The sequence below is a fragment of the Oncorhynchus nerka genome, linkage group LG4, assembly GCF_034236695.1.
Source record: "Oncorhynchus nerka isolate Pitt River linkage group LG4, Oner_Uvic_2.0, whole genome shotgun sequence".
NCBI classification, from domain to species: Eukaryota; Metazoa; Chordata; class Actinopteri; order Salmoniformes; family Salmonidae; genus Oncorhynchus; species Oncorhynchus nerka.
The window spans coordinates 2156064-2179611 of record NC_088399.1 but is presented as its reverse complement, the minus strand read 5'-3'; positions in this window follow the sequence as shown (position 1 = coordinate 2179611).

Genomic DNA, 23548 nt, shown 5'->3' with positions numbered 1-23548 from the left:
CCTGTCCAGCTCTGATATAGACTTACCCCTAGTGTATCATACCTGTCCAGCTCTAATACAGACTGACCCCTAGTGTATCATACCTGTCCAGCTCTGATATAGACTGACCCCTAGTGTATCATACCTGTCCAGCTGTAATACAGACTGACCCCTAGTGTATCATACCTGTCCAGCTCTGATATAGACTGACCCCTAGTATGTCATACCTGTCCAGCTGTAATACAGACTGACCCCTAGTGTATAATACCAGTCCAGCTGTAATACAGACTGACCCCTAGTGTATCATACCTGTCCAGCTCTAATACAGACTGACCCCTAGTGTATCATACCTGTCCAGCTCTGATACAGACTGACCCCTAGTGTATCATACCTGTCCAGCTGTAATACAGACTATCATACCTGTCCAGCTCTGATACAGACTGACCCCTAGTGTATCATACCTGTCAGCTCTGATACAGACTGACCCTAGGTATCATACCTGTCCAGCTCATACAGACTGACCCTAGTGTATCATACCTCCAGCTCCACTGATCATACCTGACTACAGACTGACCCCTAGTGTATCATACCTGTCCAGCTCTGATACAGACTGACCCCTAGTGTATCATACCTGTCCAGCTGTAATACAGAGACTGACCCCTAGTGTATCATACCTCCAGCTCTGATACAGACTGACCCCTAGTGTATCATACCTGTCCAGCTCTGATACAGAGAGGGTATGACCCTAGTGTATCATACCTGTCCAGCTCTGATACAGACTGACCCCTAGTGTATCATACCTGTCCAGCTCCAGACTGACCCCAGTATCATACCTGTCCAGCTCTAATACAGACTGACCCCTAGTGTATCATACCTGTCCAGCTGTAATACAGACTGACCCCTAGTGTATCATACCTGTCCAGACCCCTAGTGTATCATACCTGTCCAGCTCTAATACAGACTGACCCCTAGTGTATCATACCTGTCCAGCTCTGATATAGACTGACCCCTAGTATGTCATACCTGTCCAGCTGTAATACAGACTGACCCCTAGTGTATCATACCTGTCCAGCTCTAATACAGACTGACCCCTAGTGTATCATACCTGTCCAGCTCTGATATAGACTGACCCCTAGTGTATCATACCTGTCCAGCTGTAATACAGACTGACCCCTAGTGTATCATACCTGTCCAGCTCTGATATAGACTGACCCCTAGTATGTCATACCTGTCCAGCTGTAATACAGACTGACCCCTAGTGTATAATACCAGTCCAGCTGTAATACAGACTGACCCCTAGTGTATCATACCTGTCCAGCTCTAATACAGACTGACCCCTAGTGTATCATACCTGTCCAGCTCTGATACAGACTGACCCCTAGTGTATCATACCTGTCCAGCTGTAATACAGACTGACCCCTAGTGTATCATACCTGTCCAGCTCTGATACAGACTGACCCCTAGTGTATCATACCTGTCCAGCTCTGATACAGACTGACCCCTAGGGTATCATACCTGTCCAGCTCTAATACAGACTGACCCCTAGTGTATCATACCTGTCCAGCTCTGATACAGACTGACCCCTAGTGTATCATACCTGTCCAGCTCTGATACAGACTAGTGTATCATACCTGTCCAGCTCTAATACAGACTGACCCCAGTGTATCATACCTGTCCAGCTGTAATACAGACTGACCCCTAGTGTATCATATGCACAGACTGTCCAGTATCATACCTGTCCAGCTCTGATACAGACTGACCCTAGTGTATCATACCTGTCCAGCTCTAATACAGACTGACCCCTAGTGTATCATACCTGTCCAGCTGTAATACAGACTGACCCCTAGTGTATCATACCTGTCCAGCCTCCAGACTGACCCTAGTGCGTATCATATCCACAGACTGACCCCTAGTGTATCATACCTGTCCAGCTCTAATACAGACTGACCCCTAGTGTATCATACCTGTCCAGCTCTGATATAGACTGACCCCTAGTGTATCATACCTGTCCAGCTCTAATACAGACTGACCCCTAGTGTATCATACCTGTCCAGCTCTGATATAGACTGACCCCTAGATCATACCTGTCCAGCTGACTGAATATCAGACTGTAGTGTATCATACCTGTCCAGCTCTAATACAGACTGACCCCTAGTGTATCATACCTGTCCAGCTCTAATACAGACTGACCCCTAGTGTATCATATAGAGACTGACCCCTAGTGTATCATACCTGTCCAGCTCTATACAGACTGACCCCAGTATCATACCTGTCCAGCTCTGATACAGACTGACCCCTAGTGTATCATACCTGTCCAGCTCTGATACAGACTGACCCCTAGTGTATCATACCTGTCCAGCTCTAATACAGACTGACCCCTAGTGTATCATACCTGTCCAGCTCTGATACAGACTGACCCCTAGTGTATCATACCTGTCCAGCTCTGATACAGACTGACCCCTAGTGTATCATACCTGTCCAGCTCTGATACAGACTGACCCCTAGTGTATCATACCTGTCCAGCTCTGATATAGACTACAGACTGACCCCTAGTGTATCATACCTCCAGCTCCAGCTCTAGTGTATACAGACTACAGACTGACCCCTAGTGTATCATACCTGTCCAGCTCTAATACAGACTGACCCCTAGTGTATCATACCTGCTCCAGACCCCTGTATCATACCTGTCCACTGATACAGACTGACCCCCTAGTGTATCATACCTGTCCAGCTCTGATCATAGTCCAGCTGACCCCTAGTGTATCATACCTGTCCAGCTCTAATACAGACTGACCCCTAGTGTATCATACCTGTCCAGCTCTGATATAGACTGACCCCTAGTGTATCATACCTGTCCAGCTCTAATACAGACTGACCCCTAGTGTATCATACCTGTCCAGCTCTAATACAGACTGACCCCTAGTGTATCATACCTGTCCAGCTCTGATGATAGACTACCCCTAGTGTACATACCTGTCCAGCTCTAATACAGACTGACCCCTAGTGTATCATACCTGTCCAGCTCTGATACAGACAGTGTATCATACCTGTCCAGCCTATCCTGACCCCGTATCATACCTGTCCAACATCTGAAACTAGACTGACCCCTAGTGTATCATACCTGTCCAGCTCCTAATACAGACTGACCCCTAGTGTATCATACCTGTCCAGCTCTGATACATGTATCATAGATACAGACTATATGTGTCTGCAGTCCAGCTCTGTACAGACTACTAGTGTTCCAACTACAGACTGGTGTATCATACCTGTCCAGCTCTAATGACTGACCCCTAGTGTACATACCTGTCCACTGACCCCTAGTGTATCATACCTGTCCAGCTCTGATACAGACTGACCCCTAGTGTATCATACCTGTCCAGCTGTGATACAGACTGACCCCTAGTGTATCATACCTGTCCAGCTCTAATACAGACTGACCCCATTTGCAAGCTACAGAACTACTGTTTGCACCAGGTATAGGTTGTCGTCTCTCAGGCTACGTTCAGGCTACTCCCCAGGGCCGTGCAGGAAGTCAGTCATACCGTTCAGGCTTATTCCACATTTTGTTGTGTTACAGCCTGAATTTAAAATGGTTTAAATATGTTTTTTTTTCTTACTTATCTACACACAATACCCCATAATGACAAAGTAAAGCAAATGTCTAAAAACATTGAAAATGAAATACAGATATATCTAATTTACATACAGCAAATATTCACACCCCATCAATACTTTGTAGAAATACCTTTCAATTACATTTTTGAGTCATCTTGGGTATGTCTGTTTCAGCTTTGCAGTTCTTCATTTGGGGATTTTTTTCTCATTCTTCTTTGTAGATTTTCTCAAGCTCTGTTAAGTTAGATGGGGAGCGGTGGTGAACAGCAATCTTCAAGTCTTTCCACATACTTTCAATAAGTCTATGCTTTGGCTGGGCCACTCACACACTTTCACATTCTTGTCCTGAAGCCATTCCAGCATTGCTTTGGCTGTATGCTTGGGGTCATTGTTCTGTTGGAATGTAAATCTTCACCCCAGTTTAAAGTCGTTTGCACTCTGAAGCAAGTTCTCATCGAGGATTTGCCTGTATTTGGTTCCATTCATTGTTCCCTCCATCCTTACCAGTCTCCCAGTCCCTGAAACTGCCAGGCTTCACGGTAGGGTTGGCGTTAGACGGGTGATGAGCTGTGCCTGGTTTTCTCCAGACATAGGGCTTTGCATTAGAGCTCTTTGTCTCTCTTTCTCTCTCTCTTTGTCTCTCTTTCTTTGTCTCTCTTTCTCTTTGTCTCTCTCTATGTCTCTCTCTCTCTATGTCTCTCTCTCTCTCTCTTTCTCTGTGTCTCTTTCTCTCTCTGTCTCTCTGTCTCTCTCTCTCTCTATTTGTCTCTCTCTCTCTCTCTCTCTCTCTGTCTCTCTCTATGTCTCTCTCTCTCTCTCTCTATGTCTCTCTCTCTCTCTCTTTCTCTGTGTCTCTTTCTCTCTCTGTCTCTCTCTCTCTCTATTTGTCTCTCTCTCTCTCCGGACTGTAGAGGGCCTGCGGTACCTAGGGGTCTGCTTCAATGTCCGCATTCACCGTCTGCAGAACAGCATTGTTTGCAAACCCACAATGTTCTTCACATTTCTGCCTCAACTCCAAGAGAGCGGGATCTCTGCCATATCAATACAGGAGGGAACGTGTGTGTCTGTGTGTGTCCGTGTCCGCGTGTCTCTGTGTGTGTGTGTGTGTGTGTGTGTGTGTGTGTGTGTGTGTGTGTTGTTATCCTGATATCTGCTGGCTGGATGAATTAGAACACTGTATAAGAACTTAATAATAAATACTAGAATCACTATATGAAAAAAAAACGATTTTAATCCATTTTGAATTCAAGCTGTAACACAACAAAATGTGGAACAAGTTAAGGAATCATATCTGAAGTTAAGGGGTATTAAACATTTCTGAAGTTAAGGGGTATGAATCATTTCTGAAGTTAAGGGGTATGAATCATATCTGAAGTTAAGGGGTATTAATCATTTCTGAAGTTAAGGGGTATGAATCATTTCTGAAGTTAAGGGGTATGAATCATTTCTGAAGTTAAGGGGTATGAATCCTTTCTGAAGTTAAGGGGTATGAATCCTTTCTGAAGTTAAGGGTTATGAATCATTTCTGAAGGCCCTGTAGGTAGCTGGGTCTGTTACAGAACAGAATACAGTAGGGCTGATGGGTTTAGTTGCTCCAACTGGACCAGTCTGTTATTCAGAACAGAATACAGTAGGGCTGATGGGTTTAGTTGCTCCAACTGGACCAGTCTGTTACTCAGAACAGAATACAGTAGGGCTGATGGGTTTAGTTGCTCCAACTGGACCAGTCTGTTATTCAGAACAGAATACAGTAGGGCTGATGGGTTTAGTTGCTCCAACTGGACCAGTCTGTTATTCAGAACAGAATACAGTAGGCCTGATGGGTTTAGTTGCTCCAACTGGACCAGTCTGTTACTCAGAACAGAATACAGTAGGGCTGATGGGTTTAGTTGCTCCAACTGTACCAGTCTGTTATTCAGAACAGAATACAGTAGGGCTGATGGGTTTAGTTGCTCCAACTGTACCAGTCTGTTACTCAGAACAGAATACAGTAGGGCTGATGGGTTTAGTTGCTCCAACTGGACCAGTCTGTTACTCAGAACAGAATACAGTAGGGCTGATTGGGTTTAGTTGCTCCAACTGGACCAGTCTGTTCATCTCAGCCTATGCCTCCCTCCAGTCCCTCGACTTCTTGGCTCTGACGGAAACATGGATCACCACAGACAACACCGCTACTCCTACTGCTCTCTCTTCGTCCGCCCACGTGCTCTCGCACACCCCGAGAGCTTCTGGTCAGCGGGGTGGTGGCACCGGGATCCTCATCTCTCCCAAGTGGTCATTCTCTCTTTCTCCCCTTACCCATCTGTCTATCGCCTCCTTTGAATTCCATGCTGTCACAGTTACCAGCCCTTTCAAGCTTAACATCCTCATCATTTATCGCCCTCCAGGTTCCCTCGGAGAGTTCATCAATGAGCTTGATGCCTTGATAAGCTCCTTTCCTGAGGACGGCTCACCTCTCACAGTTCTGGGCGACTTTAACCTCCCCACGTCTACCTTTGACTCATTCCTCTCTGCCTCCTTCTTTCCACTCCTCTCCTCTTTTGACCTCACCCTCTCACCTTCCCCCTACTCACAAGGCAGGCAATACGCTCGACCTCATCTTTACTAGATGCTGTTCCTCCACTAACCTCATTGCAACTCCTCCAAGTCTCCGACCACTACCTTGTATCCTTTTCCCTCTCGCTCTCATCCAACACTTCCCACACTGCCCCTACTCGGATGGTATCGCGCCGTCCCAACCTTCGCTCTCTCTCCCCCGCTACTCTCTCCTCTTCCATCCTATCATCTCTTCCCTCTGCTCAAACCTTCTCCAACCTATCTCCTGATTCTGCCTCCTCAACCCTCCTCTCCTCCCTTTCTGCATCCTTTGACTCTCTATGTCCCCTATCCTCCAGGCCGGCTCGGTCCTCCCCTCCCGCTCCGTGGCTCGACGACTCATTGCGAGCTCACAGAACAGGGCTCCGGGCAGCCGAGCGGAAATGGAGGAAAACTCGCCTCCCTGCGGACCTGGCATCCTTTCACTCCCTCCTCTCTACATTTTCCTCCTCTGTCTCTGCTGCTAAAGCCACTTTCTACCACTCTAAATTCCAAGCATCTGCCTCTAACCCTAGGAAGCTCTTTGCCACCTTCTCCTCCCTCTTGAATCCTCCTCCCCCCCCCCCTCCTCCCTCTCTGCAGATGACTTCGTCAACCATTTTGAAAAGAAGGTCGACGACATCCGATCCTCGTTTGCTAAGTCAAACGACACCGCTGGTTCTGCTCACACTGCCCTACCCTGTGCTCTGACCTCTTTCTCCCCTCTCTCTCCAGATGACATCTCGTCTTGTGACGGCCGGCCGCCCAACAACCTGCCCGCTTGACCCTATCCCCTCCTCTCTTCTCCAGACCATCTCCGGTGACCTTCTCCCTTACCTCACCCGCTCATCAACTCATCCCTGACCGCTGGCTACGTCCCTCCCGTCTTCAAGAGAGCGAGAGTTGCACCCCTTCTGAAAAAACCTACACTCGATCCCTCCGATGTCAACAACTACAGACCAGTATCCCTTCTTTCTTTTCTCTCCAAAACTCTTGAACGTGCCGTCCTTGGCCAGCTCTCCCGCTATCTCTCTCAGAATGACCTTCTTGATCCAAATCAGTCAGGTTTCAAGACTAGTCATTCAACTGAGACTGCTCTTCTCTGTATCACAGAGGCGCTCCGCACTGCTAAAGCTAACTCTCTCTCCTCTGCTCTCATCCTTCTAGACCTATCGGCTGCCTTCGATACTGTGAACCATCAGATCCTCCTCTCCACCCTCTCCGAGTTGGGCATCTCCGGCGCGGCCCACGCCTGGATTGCGTCCTACCTGACAGGTCGCTCCTACCAGGTGGCGTGGCGAGAATCCGTCTCCTCACCACGTGCTCTCAGCACTGGTGTCCCCCAGGGCTCTGTTCTAGGCCCTCTCCTATTCTCGCTATACACCAAGTCACTTGGCTCTGTTATAACCTCACATTGTCTCTCCTATCATTGCTATGCAGACGACACACAATTAATCTTCTCCTTTCCCCCTTCTGACGACCAGGTGGCGAATCGCATCTCTGCATGTCTGGCAGACATATCAGTGTGGATGACGGATCATCACCTCAAGCTGAACCTCGGCAAGACGGAGCTGCTCTTCCTCCCGGGGAAGGACTGCCCGTTCCATGATCTCGCCATCACGGTTGACAACTCCATTGTGTCCTCGTCCCAGAGCGCTAAGAACCTTGGCGTGATCCTGGACAACACCCTGTCGTTCTCAAATAACATCAAGGCGGTGGCCCGTTCCTGTAGGTTCATGCTCTACAACATCCGCAGAGTACGACCCTGCCTCACACAGGAAGCGGCGCAGGTCCTAATCCAGGCACTTGTCATCTCCCGTCTGGATTACTGCAACTCGCTGTTGGCTGGGCTCCCTGCCTGTGCCATTAAACCCCTACAACTCATCCAGAACGCCGCAGCCCGTCTGGTGTTCAACCTTCCCAAGTTCTCTCACGTCACCCCGCTCCTCCGCTCTCTCCACTGGCTTCCAGTTGAAGCTCGCATCCGCTACAAGACCATGGTGCTTGCCTACGGAGCTGTGAGGGGAACGGCACCTCAGTACCTCCAGGCTCTGATCAGGCCCTACACCCAAACAAGGGCACTGCGTTCATCCACCTCTGGCCTGCTCGCCTCCCTACCACTGAGGAAGTACAGTTCCCGCTCAGCCCAGTCAAAACTGTTCGCTGCTCTGGCCCCCCAATGGTGGAACAAACTCCCTCACGACGCCAGGACAGCGGAGTCAATCACCACCTTCCGGAGACACCTGAAACCCCATCTCTTTAAGGAATACCTAGGATAGGATAAAGTAATCCTTCTCAACCCCCCTTAAAAGACCTAGATGCACTATTGTAAAGTGGCTGTTCCACTGGATGTCATAAGGTGAAAGCACCAATTTGTAAGTCGCTCTGGATAAGAGCGTCTGCTAAATGACTTAAATGTAAATGTAAATGTTACTCAGAACAGAATACAGTAGGGCTGATGGGTTTAGTTGCTCCAACTGGACCAGTCTGTTACTCAGAACAGAATACAGTATGGCTGATGGCTTTAGTTGCTCCAACTGGACCAGTCTGTTATTCAGAACAGAATACAGTAGGGCTGATGGGTTTAGTTGCTCCAACTGGACCAGTCTGTTACTCAGAACAGAATACAGTAGGGCTGATGGGTTTAGTTGCTCCAACTGGACCAGTCTGTTACTCAGAACAGAATACAGTAGGGCTGATGAGTTTAGTTGCTCCAACTGGACCAGTAACTTTTGCCGACATAAGAAGAACAGAAACTCTAGTGCTCTCGAGCATGAGCAGTGCATAACATCTTTTTTAAATAAAACAAGTGTGCAATTTTATACAGTATGAGCCTTTCACAGAGTCACATGCTTACATCCATGTTAGTTTCTATTATGGGGTCATGGGTTAGAGGTTGGGGTCAGGAGTTAAGGTTACCCTCATTGGTCTATATCTCTGATTGGGTGTTGATGGTAGACAGGGCAGAATGGGTAATACCTATGGGTAGTGGTTAGGGTAGGGGGTAGGGGTCAAAGGTCAGAGTTTAGGGTTACCTTCATTGGTCCATATCTCTGATAGGGTGTTCACGGAGGAGGAGGAAAGGAGGAGGAGGAGACCAATGACTATCAGACCACCGGGACAGGACATGAGACCGGGCATCTGGGGAGAGACAGAGAGACAACCTAAGGACAGGACACGAGACCGGGCATCTGGGGAGAGACAGAGAGACAACCTAAGGACAGGACATGAGACCGGGCATCTGGGGAGAGACAGAGAGACAACCTGAGGACAGGACACGAGACCGGGCATCTGGGGAGAGACAGAGAGACAACCTGAGGACAGGACACGAGACCGGGCATCTGGGGAGAGACAGAGAGACAACCTGAGGACAGGACACGAGACCGGGCATCTGGGGAGAGACAGAGAGACAACCTGAGGACAGGACACGACACCGGGCATCTGGGGAGAGACAGAGAGACAACCTGAGGACAGGACACGACACCGGGCATCTGGGGAGAGACAGAGAGACAACCTGAGGACAGGACACGAGACCGGGCATCTGGGGAGAGACAGAGAGACAACCTGAGGACAGGACACGAGACCGGGCATCTGGGGAGAGACAGAGAGACAACCTGAGGACAGGACACGAGACCGGGCATCTGGGGAGAGACAGAGAGACAACCTGAGGACAGGACACGAGACCGGGCATCTGGGGAGAGACAGAGAGACAACCTGAGGACAGGACACGAGACCGGGCATCTGGGGAGAGACAGAGAGACAACCTGAGGACAGGACACGAGACCGGGCATCTGGGGAGAGACAGAGAGACAACCTGAGGACAGGACACGAGACCGGGCATCTGGGGAGAGACAGAGAGACAACCTGAGGACAGGACACGAGACCGGGCATCTGGGGAGAGACAGAGAGACAACCTGAGGACAGGACACGAGACCGGGCATCTGGGGAGAGACAGAGTGACAACCTGAGAGAGACATCACTACTGTTAAAACCAAGAACACTGCGGCTCTCTGTCAATCAAATCAGCTCCAACAATCCAAACGAGGAGATGATGATTGGTGATGGGAATTAACAGTCCAGAAGGAACCTATCATCGCATTACAACCATCCAGATTGAATATACCATTATCTCATTACAACCATCCAGATTGAATATACCATTATCTCATTTCACTAATGACACTTTAATAGGAGAAGGAAGCCCAGGTTAGAGTCTGAGTGTTACAAAGAGACAGACAGAGAGAGTGAGAGAGACAGAGAGAGAGAGAGAAAGACAGAGAGAAAGAGAGCTTCTTCCACTTTCCCCAACGCACAAGTGGTTATCTCCACCCTGCCACCATACAGCGGGTGAATGCTACATGTCTACCTGGTCCACTACTCCACCCTGGACTGAACAGCCTTTATGACCAGGTCCACCTGCAAGGCCCAACGCAGGAGATGAGAAGCAGGTACAGGGAGTGAACCATTTAATATAGACGGACATGCAACAGCGTCTGGACATAAACACTACAAACAATGCTAGGACAGGGAACTACCCAGAGGAGCAGACATATACACAGGTACAATCAGCGCAGTGAGGGAGTCCAGGTGAGTCCACTGAGCGCAGCTGCCCGTAATGATGGTGTAATGATGGTAACAGGTGTGTATGATGACGGGTAGCCTGGCGCCCTCAAGCGCCAGGGAGGGGGAGGGGGCGTGACAGCACCTCTACAAGGCATCAATCACCACCTTCGCCAGGACCCTGAAGTTTATCACAATAAAACCGCAGCCCCAACACCTCACGCAACAGAGCAAGAGACACCCTGCCCAGACCAGGGAGACACTCTCCCAGACCTGCAAGACACCCCCCCTCTCCTGAAGGACCTGCACCGAGAGAACCCACGCCAAAAGGACCTACACCCAGACCACAGCATCACCAGCCACAGCCCAACCAGCTGAGACCGCCCCAAGCAAACCCTGGCCACATCCTATATAGGCCCCCACGAATCAGACCTATGCCCCTTCTGCCCCGCCCCCATGCCAAGGACCTCAACATGACAGCAGGACATATGCCCAGGCTGTGATCAGAGCAACAGGCCCAACCCCCTCTATTACACCCACCCAAGCCCCATCCTGCAACCTAAGAGGTATGTATCAGATGCTCAACATGATCAGCTCACCTACTGTAATGGTCTGATCCTGTAATGTTCTGGCTAGAAATGAACAAGGAAATGATCTCAACAGAGAAATATTTATTCCTTTGTGCTACCTAAAGTGCATTCGGAAAGTATTCAGACCACTTGACTTTTTCCACATTACGTTACAGCCTTATTCTAAAATAGATTCAATCAATCTATTTCCTCATTAATCTACACAATACCCCATAATACCCCATAATGACATCACAATACCCCATAATGACATCACAATACCCCATAATGACATCACAATACCCCATAATACCCCATAATGACATCACAATACCCCATAATGACATCACAATACCCCATAATGACATCACAATACCCCATAATGACATCACAATACCCCATAATGACATCACAATACCCCATAATGACATCATAATACCCCATAATGACATCACAATACCCCATAATACCCCATAAGGACATCATAATACCCCATAATGACATCACAATACCCCATAATACCCCATAATGACATCATAATACCCCATAATGACATCACAATACCCCATAATACCCCATAATGACATCACAATACCCCATAATGACATCACAATACCCCATAATACCCCATAATGACATCACAATACCCCATAATGACATCACAATACCCCATAATGACATCACAATACCCCATAATGACATCACAATACCCCATAATGACATCACAATACCCCATAATACCCCATAATGACATCACAATACCCCATAATGACATCACAATACCCCATAATGACATCATAATACCCCATAATGACATCACAATACCCCATAATGACATCACAATACCCCATAATGACATCACAATACCCCATAATGACATCACAATACCCCATAATGACATCACAATACCCCATAATACCCCATAATGACATCACAATACCCCATAATGACATCACAATACCCCATAATGACATCACAATACCCCATAATGACATCACAATACCCCATAATACCCCATAATGACATCACAATACCCCATAATGACATCACAATACCCCATAATGACATCACAATACCCCATAATGACATCACAATACCCCATAATGACATCACAATACCCCATAATGACATCACGATACCCCATAATACCCCATAATGACATCACAATACCCCATAATGACATCACAATACCCCATAATGACATCACAATACCCCATAATGACATCACAATACCCCATAATGACATCACAATACCCCATAGTGACATCACAATACCCCATAATGACATCACAATACCCCATAGTGACATCACAATACCCCATAATACCCCATAGTGACATCACAATACCCCATAATACCCCATAGTGACATCACAATACCCCATAATACCCCATAGTGACATCACAATACCCCATAATACCCCATAGTGACATCACAATACCCCATAATGACATCACAATACCCCATAGTGACATCACAATACCCCATAATGACATCACAATACCCCATAGTGACATCACAATACCCCACAATGACATCACAATACCCCATAATGACATCACAATACCCCATAGTGACATCACAATACCCCATAGTGTCAAAGCAAAAACAGGCTTTTAGAATGTTAATATTAAAAACCCCAGAAATATCAAAAGTATTCAGACCCCTTCCCTTTTGCCACATTTTGTTACATTACAGCCTTATTCTAAAATAGATACTTTTTTTATTCCCTAATTTATTTACGCACAATTCCCCATAATGACATCACAATACCACATAATGACAAAGTGAATACAGGATTTTAGAAAGTTTTGCAAATACATTACAAATGTATGCTGAAATCTCATTTTCTGAAATCTCATTACATAAGTATTCAGACCCTATTTTATGAGACTCAAAATTTAGCTCAAGTGCATCCTGTTTCCATTGATCATGCTTTTTCATTTTATTTCACCTTTATCTAACCATGTCGGCCAGTTGAGAACAAGTTCTCATTTACAACTGCTACCTGGCCAAGATAAAGCAAAGCAGTGTGACACAGACAACAACACAGAGTTACACATGGAGAAAACAATAAACAAGCCAATAACACAAACAGGTCAATGACACAGTAGAAAAAAGAAAGTCTATATGCAGTGTGTGCAAAAGGCATGAGGAAGTAGGCAATAAATAGGCCATAGGAGCGAATAATTACAATTTAGCAGATTAACACTGGAGTGATAAATGATCAGATGATGATGTGCAAGTAGAGATACTGGTGTGCAAAAGAGCAGAAAAGTAAATAAAATAAAAACAATATGGGGATGAGGTAGATAAATTGGGTGGGCTATTTACCGATGGACTATGTACAGCTGCAGCGATCGGTTAGCTGCTCAGATAGCAGATGTTTAAAGTTGGTGAGGGAGATAAGTCTCGAACTTCAGCGATTTTTGAAATTCGTTCCATTCACTGGCAGCAGAGAACTGGAAGGAAATGTGGCCAAATGAGGTGTTGGCTTTGGGGATGATCAGTGAGATATACCTGCTGGAACGTGTGCTACGGGTTGGTGTTGTTATCATGACCAGTGAACTGAGATAAGGCGGAGCTTTACCTAGCATAGACTTATAGTTGACCTGGAGCCAGTGGGTCTGGCGAAGAATATGTAGCGAGGGCCAGCCGACTAGAGAATTCAGGTCGCAGTGGTGGGTGGTATGAGGTGATTTGGTAACAAAACGGATGGCACTGTGATAGACTACATCCAGTTTGCTGAGTAGAGTATTGGAAGCTATTTTGTAGATGAAATCGCCGGTAGGATAGTCAGTTTTACGAGGGTAAGTTTGGCGGCGTGAGTGAAGGAGGCTTTGTTGGGAAATAGAAAGCCGATTCTAGATTTGATTTTGGATTGGAGATGTTTAATATGAGTCTGGAAGGAGAGTTTACAGTCTAGCCAGACACCTAGGTACTTATAGATGTCCACATATTCTAGGTCGGAACCGTCCAGGGTGGTGATGCTAGTCGGGCGGGTGGGTGCAGGCAGCGAACGGTTGAAAAGCATGCATTTGGTTTTATTAGCGTTTAAGAGCAGTTGGAGGCCACGGAAGTAGTGTTGTATGGCATTGAAGCTCGTTTGGAGGTTAGTTAACACAGTGTCCAAGAAAGGGCCAGAAGTATACAGAATGGTGTCGTCTGTGTAGAGGTGGATCAGGGAATCACCAGCAGCAAGAGCGACATCATTGATATATAAAGAGAAAAGAGTCGGCCCGAGAATTGAACCCTGTGGAACCCCCATAGAGACTCCCAGAGGTCCGACAACAGGTCCTCCGATTTGACACACTGAACTCTATCTGAGAAGTACTTGGTGAACCAGGCGAGGCAGTCATTAGAAAAACCAAGGCTATTGAGTCTGCCGATAAGAATTTGGTGAATGACAGAGTCGAAGCCTTGGCCAGGTTGATGAAGGCGTCTGCACAGTACTGTCTTTTATCGATGGCGGTTATGATGTCGTTTAGTACCTTGAGCGTGGCTGAGGTGCACCCATGACCAGCTCTGAAACCAGATTGCATAGCGGAGAAGGTATGGTGGGATTCAAAATGGTCGGTGATCAGTTCGTTAACTTGCCTTTCGAAGATTTTAGAAAGGCAGGGCAGTATGGATATAGGTCTGTAAAAGTCTGGGTCTTGGGTGAGGGGGATGAGGGGGATGACCGCGTCAGCTTTCCAATCTTTAGGGATCTTGGACGATACGAAAGAGAGGTTGAACAGGCTGGTAATAGGGGTTGCAACAATGGCGGCGGATAGTTTTAGAAAGAGAGGGTCCAGATAGTCTAGCCCGGCTGATTTGTACGGGTCCAGGTTTTGCAGCTTTTTCAGAACATCTGCAGTCTGGATATGGGTGAAGGAGAAGCTGGGTAGGCTTGGGCGAGTAGCTGCCGGGGGGGGGGGGGGGGGGCTGTTGGAGTAACCAAGAGGAAGGCATGGGCAGCCATTGAGAAATGCTTATTGACATTTTCGATTTTCATGGATTTGTCGGTGGTGACCGTGTTCCCTAGCCTCAGTGCAGTGGGCAGCTGGGAGGAGGTGCTCTTGTTCTCCATGGACTATCTAGGATGGTGAGGAAATTACTTTTAAAGAATGACCAGGCATCCTCTACTGACGGGATGAGGTCAATATCCTTCCAGGATACCTGGGCCAGGTCGATTAGAAAGGCCTGCTCGCAGAAGTCTTTTAGGGAGCGTTTGACAGTGATGAGGGGTGGTCGTTTGACTGCGGGCCCATAGCGCATACAGGCAACGAGGCAGTGATCGCTGAGATCCTGATTGAAATCAGCGGAGGTGTATTTGGAGGGCAAGTTGGTCTGGATAATGTCTATGAGGGTGCCCATGTTTACGGATTTAGGGTTGTACCTGGTGGGTTCCTTGATGATTTGTGTGACATTGAGGGCATCTAGCTTACATTGTAGGACTGCCGGGGTGTTAAGCATATCCCAGTTTAGGTCACCTAACAGAACAAACTCAGAAGCTAGATGGGGGCGATCAATTTACAAATGGTGTCCAGGGCACAGCTGGGAGCGGAGGGGGTTCGATAGCAGGCAGCAACAGTGAGAGACTTATTTCTGGAAAGGTGGATTTTTAAAATTAGAAGTTGAAATTGTTTGGGTATAGACCTGGAAAGTACGACAGAACTTTGCAGGCTCTCTCTGCAGTAGATTGCAACTCCTCCCCCTTTGGCAGTTCTATCTTGACGGAAAATGTTGTAGCTGGCTATGGTAATCTCAGAATTGTTGGTGGCCTTCCTAAACCAGGATTCAGACATGGCAAGGACATCAGGGCTTGGATTACCGACCTCTGACCTGTCTATTGCCCCTGTCGGAATATTAAGCTATTGTTAATTCAACGTGGGTCTTACCTTTATACCTGATAGATGAGGGGGAAAAACTATTTAATCCATTTTAGAATAAGGCTGTAATGTAACAAAAGGTGGAAAAAAGTCAAGGGGTCTGAATACTTTCCAAATGCATGTATCAACACATTGTCTAGGGCACTAGAACGGTCTGCAGCACCCGTCCTCACCCTACTAGAATCTGAAGTCAAAAAGTCGACTGTTTGCTGACGACCTGGTGCTTCAGCCCAACCAAGGAGGGCCTACAGAAGCACCTAGATCTTATGCACAGACCTGGGCCCTGACAGTGAATCTCAGTAAGACAAAAAATAATGGTGTTCCAAAAAAGGTCCAATTGCCAGGACCAAAAATACAAATTCCATCTATACACCGTTGCCCTAGAGTACACAAAAAACGACACCTACCTCGGCCTAAACATGGCTCTAAGGGTTAGCTCCCCTGGCATAGATAGAGAGATACTGTAGAGTCCCTGTAGCGGAACACCTGGCATAGATAGAGAGGTAAATTCCATCACCACAGGAAGTTTCCACAACGCTGTAAAAATGGCAAGAAGGGCCTTTTATGGGGCCACAGTGTCTCCTGACCCCTGGCAAGAAGGGCCTTTTATGGGGCCACAGTGTCTCCTGACCCCTGGCAAGAAGGGCCTTTTATGGGGCCACAGTGTCTCCTGACCCCTGGCAAGAAGGGCCTTTTATGGGGCCACAGTGTCTCCTGACCCCTGGCAAGAAGGGCCTTTTATGGGGCCACAGTGTCTCCTGACCCCTGAGGGCCCCCTGGCAAGCCTTTATGGGGCCACAGTGTCTCCTGACCCCTGGCAAGAAGGGCCTTTTATGGGGCCACATTGTCTCCTGACCCCTGGCAAGAAGGGGGCCTTTTATGGGGCCACAGTGTCTCCTGACCCCTGGAAAGAAGGGCCTTTTATGGGGCCACAGTGTGTTTGACCCCTGGCAAGAAGGGCTTTTATGGGGCCACAGTGTCTCCTGACCCCTGGCAAGAAGGGGGCCTTTTATGGGGCCACAGTGTCTCCTGACCCCTGGCAAGCCACAGTGTCTCCTGACCCCTGGGGCCTTTTATGGGGCCACAGTGTCTCCTGACCCCTGGCAAGAAGGGCCTTTTATGGGGCCACAGTGTCTCCTGACCCCTGGCAAGAAGGGCCTTTTATGGGGCCACAGTGTCTCCTGACCCCTGGCAAGAAGGGCCTTTTATGGGGCCACAGTGTCTCCTGACCCCTCCTGTCTCAGCCTCCAGCCTTTTACGCCTTCAAAAGGAAAATAGAATTCTACATGCCAATCAGGATCTGGCTAAAAATACTTGAATCAAATATAGAACCAATTGCCCTTTGTGGTTGTGAGGTCTGGGGTTCGCTCACCAACCAATAATTCACAAAATGGGACAAACACCAAATTGAGACTCTGTAAAAACATCCTCTGTGTACAACTTAAAACACTCAATAATGCATGCAGAGCAGAATTAGTCCGATTACCGCTAATTATCAAAATCCAGAAAAGAGACGTTAAATACTACAACCCCCCAAAGGGAAGCGATTCCCAAACCTTCCATAACATAGCCATCACCTACAGAGAGATGAACCTGGAGAAGAGTCCCCTAAGCAAGCTGGTCCTGGGGCTCTGTTCACAAACACAAACATACCCCACAGAGCCCCAGGACAGCAACACAATTAGACCCAAACAAATCCTGAGAAAACTAAAAGACACATTGGAAAGAAAATGAAAGAATTGACCAAAAAACTGAGCAAACTAGAATGCTATTTGGCCCTAGAGAGGACACAGTGGCAGAATACCTGACCACTGTGACTGACTCAAAAAAAAGGAATGTTTTGACTATGTACAGACTCAGTGAGTATAGCCTTGCTATTGAGAAAGGCCGCCGTAGGCAGACCTGGCTCTCAAGAGAAGACAGGCTATGTGCTCACTGCCCACAAAATGAGGTGGAAACTGAGCTGCACTTCCTAACCTGCTGCAAATGTATGACCATATTAGAGACACATATTTCCCTCAAATTACACAGATCCACAAAGAATTTCAAAACAAATGCCAAATTTAATAAACTCCCTTACTGTATCTACTGGGTGAAATACCACAACTGTGCCATCACAGCAGCAATATTTGTGACCTGTTGCCACAAGAAAAGGGCAACCAGTGAAGAACAAACACCATTGTAAATACAACCCATATTTATGTTTATTTATTTTCCCTTTTGTACATCATTACAACACTATATATATATGGCCAGCAGCAGCATACCACCATGCATACCACTGCTGGCTTGCTTCTGAAGTTAAGCGGGGTCGTCCTGGATGGGAGACCAGATGCTGCTTGAAGTGGTGTTAGAGGGCAAGTAGGAGGCACTCTTTCCTCTGGCGTAAATAATAGGGTAGGGGTCATTGTAAACAATAATGTATTCCCTAATGGAATTTCCTAGTTAAATAAAGTTTTTAAAAATTTTAAAAAATGAGTGTTGTCATCATCTACCAATTGGCTTATCACAGTGTTCTGATCTCACATGGTGCTGCTACATACAGCACTGAGGTACTGTTCCTGAAGCTACCCACTGAGACCCCTCTCTCTCTATATATCAATTCAATAGGCTTTATTGGCATGGGAAACACATGTTAACATTGCCAAAGCAAGAGAAATAGACAAAACAAAAGGGATTTATTCTTTTAGTTTTAATAACAGTAAACATTACACTCACCAAAGTCCCAAAGGAATAGAGACATTTCAAAAGTCATATAATGGTTATAATGATATGCAAAAAGAATATAGGCATTTCAAATGTTATATTTAATAAATCCTCTACGGGATCGGTTGAGATTCAAATACACATATCACGGCAACTGGCTTCATACATTCACCTCTGAAGGTAAATAATGTACTTACATTCAGTAATCTGGCTTCAGTCAATAGACTACAAGTCAATGGAGTTACACTAATATATACTCACTGTTCAGATAGAGACTGGGTAACTAGTACTAATCAATACTCACTGTTCAGATAGAGACTGTGTAACTAGTATTAATATATACTCACTGTTCAGATAGAGACTGGGTAACTAGTACTAATAAATACTCACTGTTCAGATAGAGACTGGGTAACTAGTACTAATATACAGTATACTCACTGTTCAGAGAGACTGGGTAACTAGTACTAATATATACTCACTGTTCAGATTGAGACTGGGTAACTAGTATTAATATATACTCACTGTTCAGATAGAGACTGGGTAACTAGTATTAATATATAATCAATGAGAGGCGATCTGACTCAGGAGAGGCGATCTGACTCAGGAGAGGCGATCTGACTCAGGAGAGGCGATCTGACTCAGGAGAGGCGTTCTGACTCAGGAGAGGCGTTCTGACTCAGGAGAGGCGATCTGACTCAGGAGAGGCGTTCTGACTCAGGAGAGGCGATCTGACTCAGGAGAGGCGATCTGACTCAGGAGAGGCGATCTGACTCAGGAGAGAAGTTCTGACTCAGGAGAGGTGTTCTGACTCCAGAACCATAGAGGTGTTCTGACTCTAGAACCAGAGAGGTGTTCTGACTCCAGAACCAGAGAGGTGTTCTGACTCCAGAACCATAGAGGTGTTCTGACTCAGGAGAGGTGTTCTGACTCCAGAACCATAGAGGCGTTCTGACTCCGGAACCATAGAGGTGTTCTGACTCCAGAACCATAGAGGCGTTCTGACTCCAGAACCATAGAGGCGTTCTGACTCCAGAACCATAGAGGCGTTCTGATTCAGGAGAGGCATTCTGACTCAGTAGAGGTGTTCTGACTCCAGAACCAGAGAGGCGTTCTGACTCCAGAACCGGAGAGGTGTTCTGACTCAGGAGGAGAGAGTGGACCTGACAAGCTGCTACACATTCCCTGTTTTAGCAGAGAATAGACAGACAGACGGACAGACTTTAAATACAGGGCAGAACAGAGGTTGTAATATGTATGTATTGGGTTCTGCTGTGTTTAATCCTGACACAGACACACTGTACTTTACCACAGCTTTGATATTTAAAATATGTTACTGGAAGTCCAAAAGAAAAAGATCAACATACATCGTTACCATCAAGGACAAAACCGCACAAATCAATGAAACACAATGACGTACCATAAACTGTGTGACTGATAGTCAATGTCATGCAGTCAATCCCTGTACCTACAGTATAAAATCCAGCTGTTCTTTACAACCTCAGGCAAACAGACCACAGCTTTGGTGTTTTTATAATAACACATTATTGGACTTGGATGTTCTAAAGTAAAAAATAAAACTACTACTACCATCAAGGACAAAGCAGCCCAAAGCTGCCCAAAGCAGCCCAAAGCAGTGTCATGCAGTCAATCCCTGCACCTAAAGTTAGAATGTCCCAATCTGTGCTTTACACCCACAGAGCAAACAGGACATCAAGGTGATGTAAAGTCTAAACCCAACACTGAGGGAAGGCTGGTTTCCTCTAACAGGACATCAAGGTGATCTGAAGTCTAAACCCAACACTGAGGGAAGGCTGGTTTCCTCTAACAGGACATCAAGATGATCTGAAGTCTAAACCCAACACTGAGGGAAGGCTGGTTTCCTCTAACAGGACATCAAGGTGATTTGAAGTCTAAACCCAACACTGAGGGAAGGCTGGTTTCCTCTAACAGGACATCAAGGTGATCTAAAGTCTAAACCCAACACTGAGGGAAGGCTGGTTTCCTAAAACAGGACATCAAGGTGATCTGAAGTCTAAACCCAACACTGAGGGAAGGCGGGTATCCTCTGACAGGACATCAAGGTGGTCTGAAGTCTAAACCCAACACTGAGGGAAGGCTGGTTTCCTCTGACAGTACATCAAGGTGATCTGAAGTCTAAACCCAACACTGAGGGAAGGCTGGTATCCTATGACAGGACATCAAGGTGATCTGAAGTCTAAACCCAACACTGAGGGAAGGCTGGTTTCCTCTAACAGGACATCAAGGTGATCTGAAGTCTAAACCCAACACTAAGGGAAGGCTGGTATCCTCTGACAGGACATCAAGGTGATCTGAAGTCTAAACCCACCACTGAGGGAAGGCTGGTTTCCTCTAACAGGACATCAAGGTGATCTAAAGTCTAAACCCAACACTGAGGGAAGGCTGGTATCCTCTGACAGGACATCAAGGTGATCTAAAGTCTAAACCCAACACTGAGGGAAGGCTAGTTTCCTCCAACAGGACATCAAGGTGATCTGAAGTCTAAACCCAACACTGAGGGAAGGCTGGTTTCCTCTCACAGATCGTGAAGCAGATTACATTAAGTATCCCTTTCCTGCAGTCAGATGACCTAGGGGCCTCACGGGTGGAATGATACTAATATTTTCCATCATTTCATAATTCATTAAACATAATTATTTTCACGTAAAAAATACGCTGTTTCTATGTCAAATGGTTTTGTTGTAAAGTGGCAAGAAAGAGCATGTGAACCCTTCGGAATTACCTGGAATTCTGCATAAATTGGTCATATAATTCATCTGATCTTCATCTAAGTCACAACAATAGACAAACTCAGTGTGCTTCAACTAATTAACACACAAAATATTGTATTTTTCTTGTCTATATTGAATACATCATTTAAACATTCACAGTGTAGGTTGGAAAAAGTATGTGAACCCCGAGGCTAATGACTTCTCCAAAAGATAATTGGAGTCAGGAGTCATGCTAACCTGGAGTCCAATCAATGAGATGGGATTGGAGATGTTGGTTAGAGCTGCCTTGCCCGTTAACCTCTTACCTCTACCTGGGACGCTTGCGTCCCAACTAGAGCTCTGGAAATGCAAATGTGCTACGCTAAATGCTAATAGTATTAGTTAAAACTCAAAAGTTCATTAAAATACACATGCAGGGTATCAAATTAAAGCTACACTCGTTGTGAATCCAGGCAACAAGTCAGATTTTTAAAATGCTTTTCGGCGACAGCATGAGAAGCTATTATCTGATAGCATGCACCAATACACTACAACAGAAAAGCACAGCAGGGGACGTAAACAAAATAATTAGCATTTCGGCGTTACACAAACCGCACAATAAAATAGAAAACAGTCATTACCTTTCACCATCTTCTTTGTTGGCACTCCTAGATGTCCCATAAACACTATTGGGTCTTTATTTCGATTAAATCGGGCCATATAAAGCCAAGATATCGTTATATGTAGACTGTGTGATAAACGAAAAAAACAGCGATTTCACAACGTAACGTCATTTTTTTAAATTCAAAAAGTAGACGATAAACTTTCACAAAACACTTCGAAATACGTTTTGTAATGCTACTTTAGGTATTAGTAAACGTTAATAAGCGATAAAAATCATCCGTAGGCGATGTACATATCATTAGCTGTCGTCTTGGAAAACATTTCAGGAGAGAGCTCTTCCGGAATGATCTGGGCGGAGACCGGAGGTACGTCGTGCCCCTCTTTCGGTTCAACCAAGAATCAAAGAGGATTACATTCACAAGATACTCGACTACATGGGGATGCTGTGGGAGTTGAATGCTCGGTCTTATCTAATTCGGCTCACTGTTAACAATTGCTGGAAGTGGCGCAAGGATATTTATTTCCATTTTCTGTGATCAGGTTTTCCTGCGCTTTCCGATGTAACGCACGTTATGTAATAGCCACAGTCGTGATTTAACCAGTTTTAAAAACGTCCGAGTGTTTCCTATACACACATTCTAACCATATGAACGTACTATATTCCTGGCATGAGTAGCAGGGCGCTGAAATGTTGCGCGATTTTTAACAAAATGTTCAAAAAAGTAGAGGGTAGGAGCAACTTAAAAAACACTCACAAAATGTGAGTTTGCTATTCACGAGAAGCAGTGCCTGATGTGAGCATTGCCTCGAACAAAAGAGATCTCAGATGACATAAGATTAAGAATTGTTGACTTGCATAAAGCTGGAAAGGGTTGAAAAGTATCTCTAAAAGCCTTGATGTTCATCAGTCCATGGTAAGACAAGTTGTCTATAAATGGAGAAAGTTCAGCACTGTAGCTACTCTCCGTAGGAGTGGCCGTCCTGCAAAGATGACTGCAAGAACACAGCGCAGAATGCTCAATGAGGTTAAGAAGAATCCTAGAGTGTCAGCTAAAGACTTACAACAATCTCTGGAACATACTAACATCTCTCTTGACGATATGTAAAACACTAAACAAGAAAGGTGTTCATGGGAGGACAACACGGAAAAAGCCACTGCTGTCCAAAAAAACATGCCATGTCTGAAGTTTGCTGCTTTGCTGCCTCAGGGTCTGGACAGCATGCTATCATCGACAGAAAAATGAATTCCCAAGTTTATCAAGACATTTTGCAGAAGAATGCAAGGCTATCTGTCCGCAAATTTTATTACCAATTTACG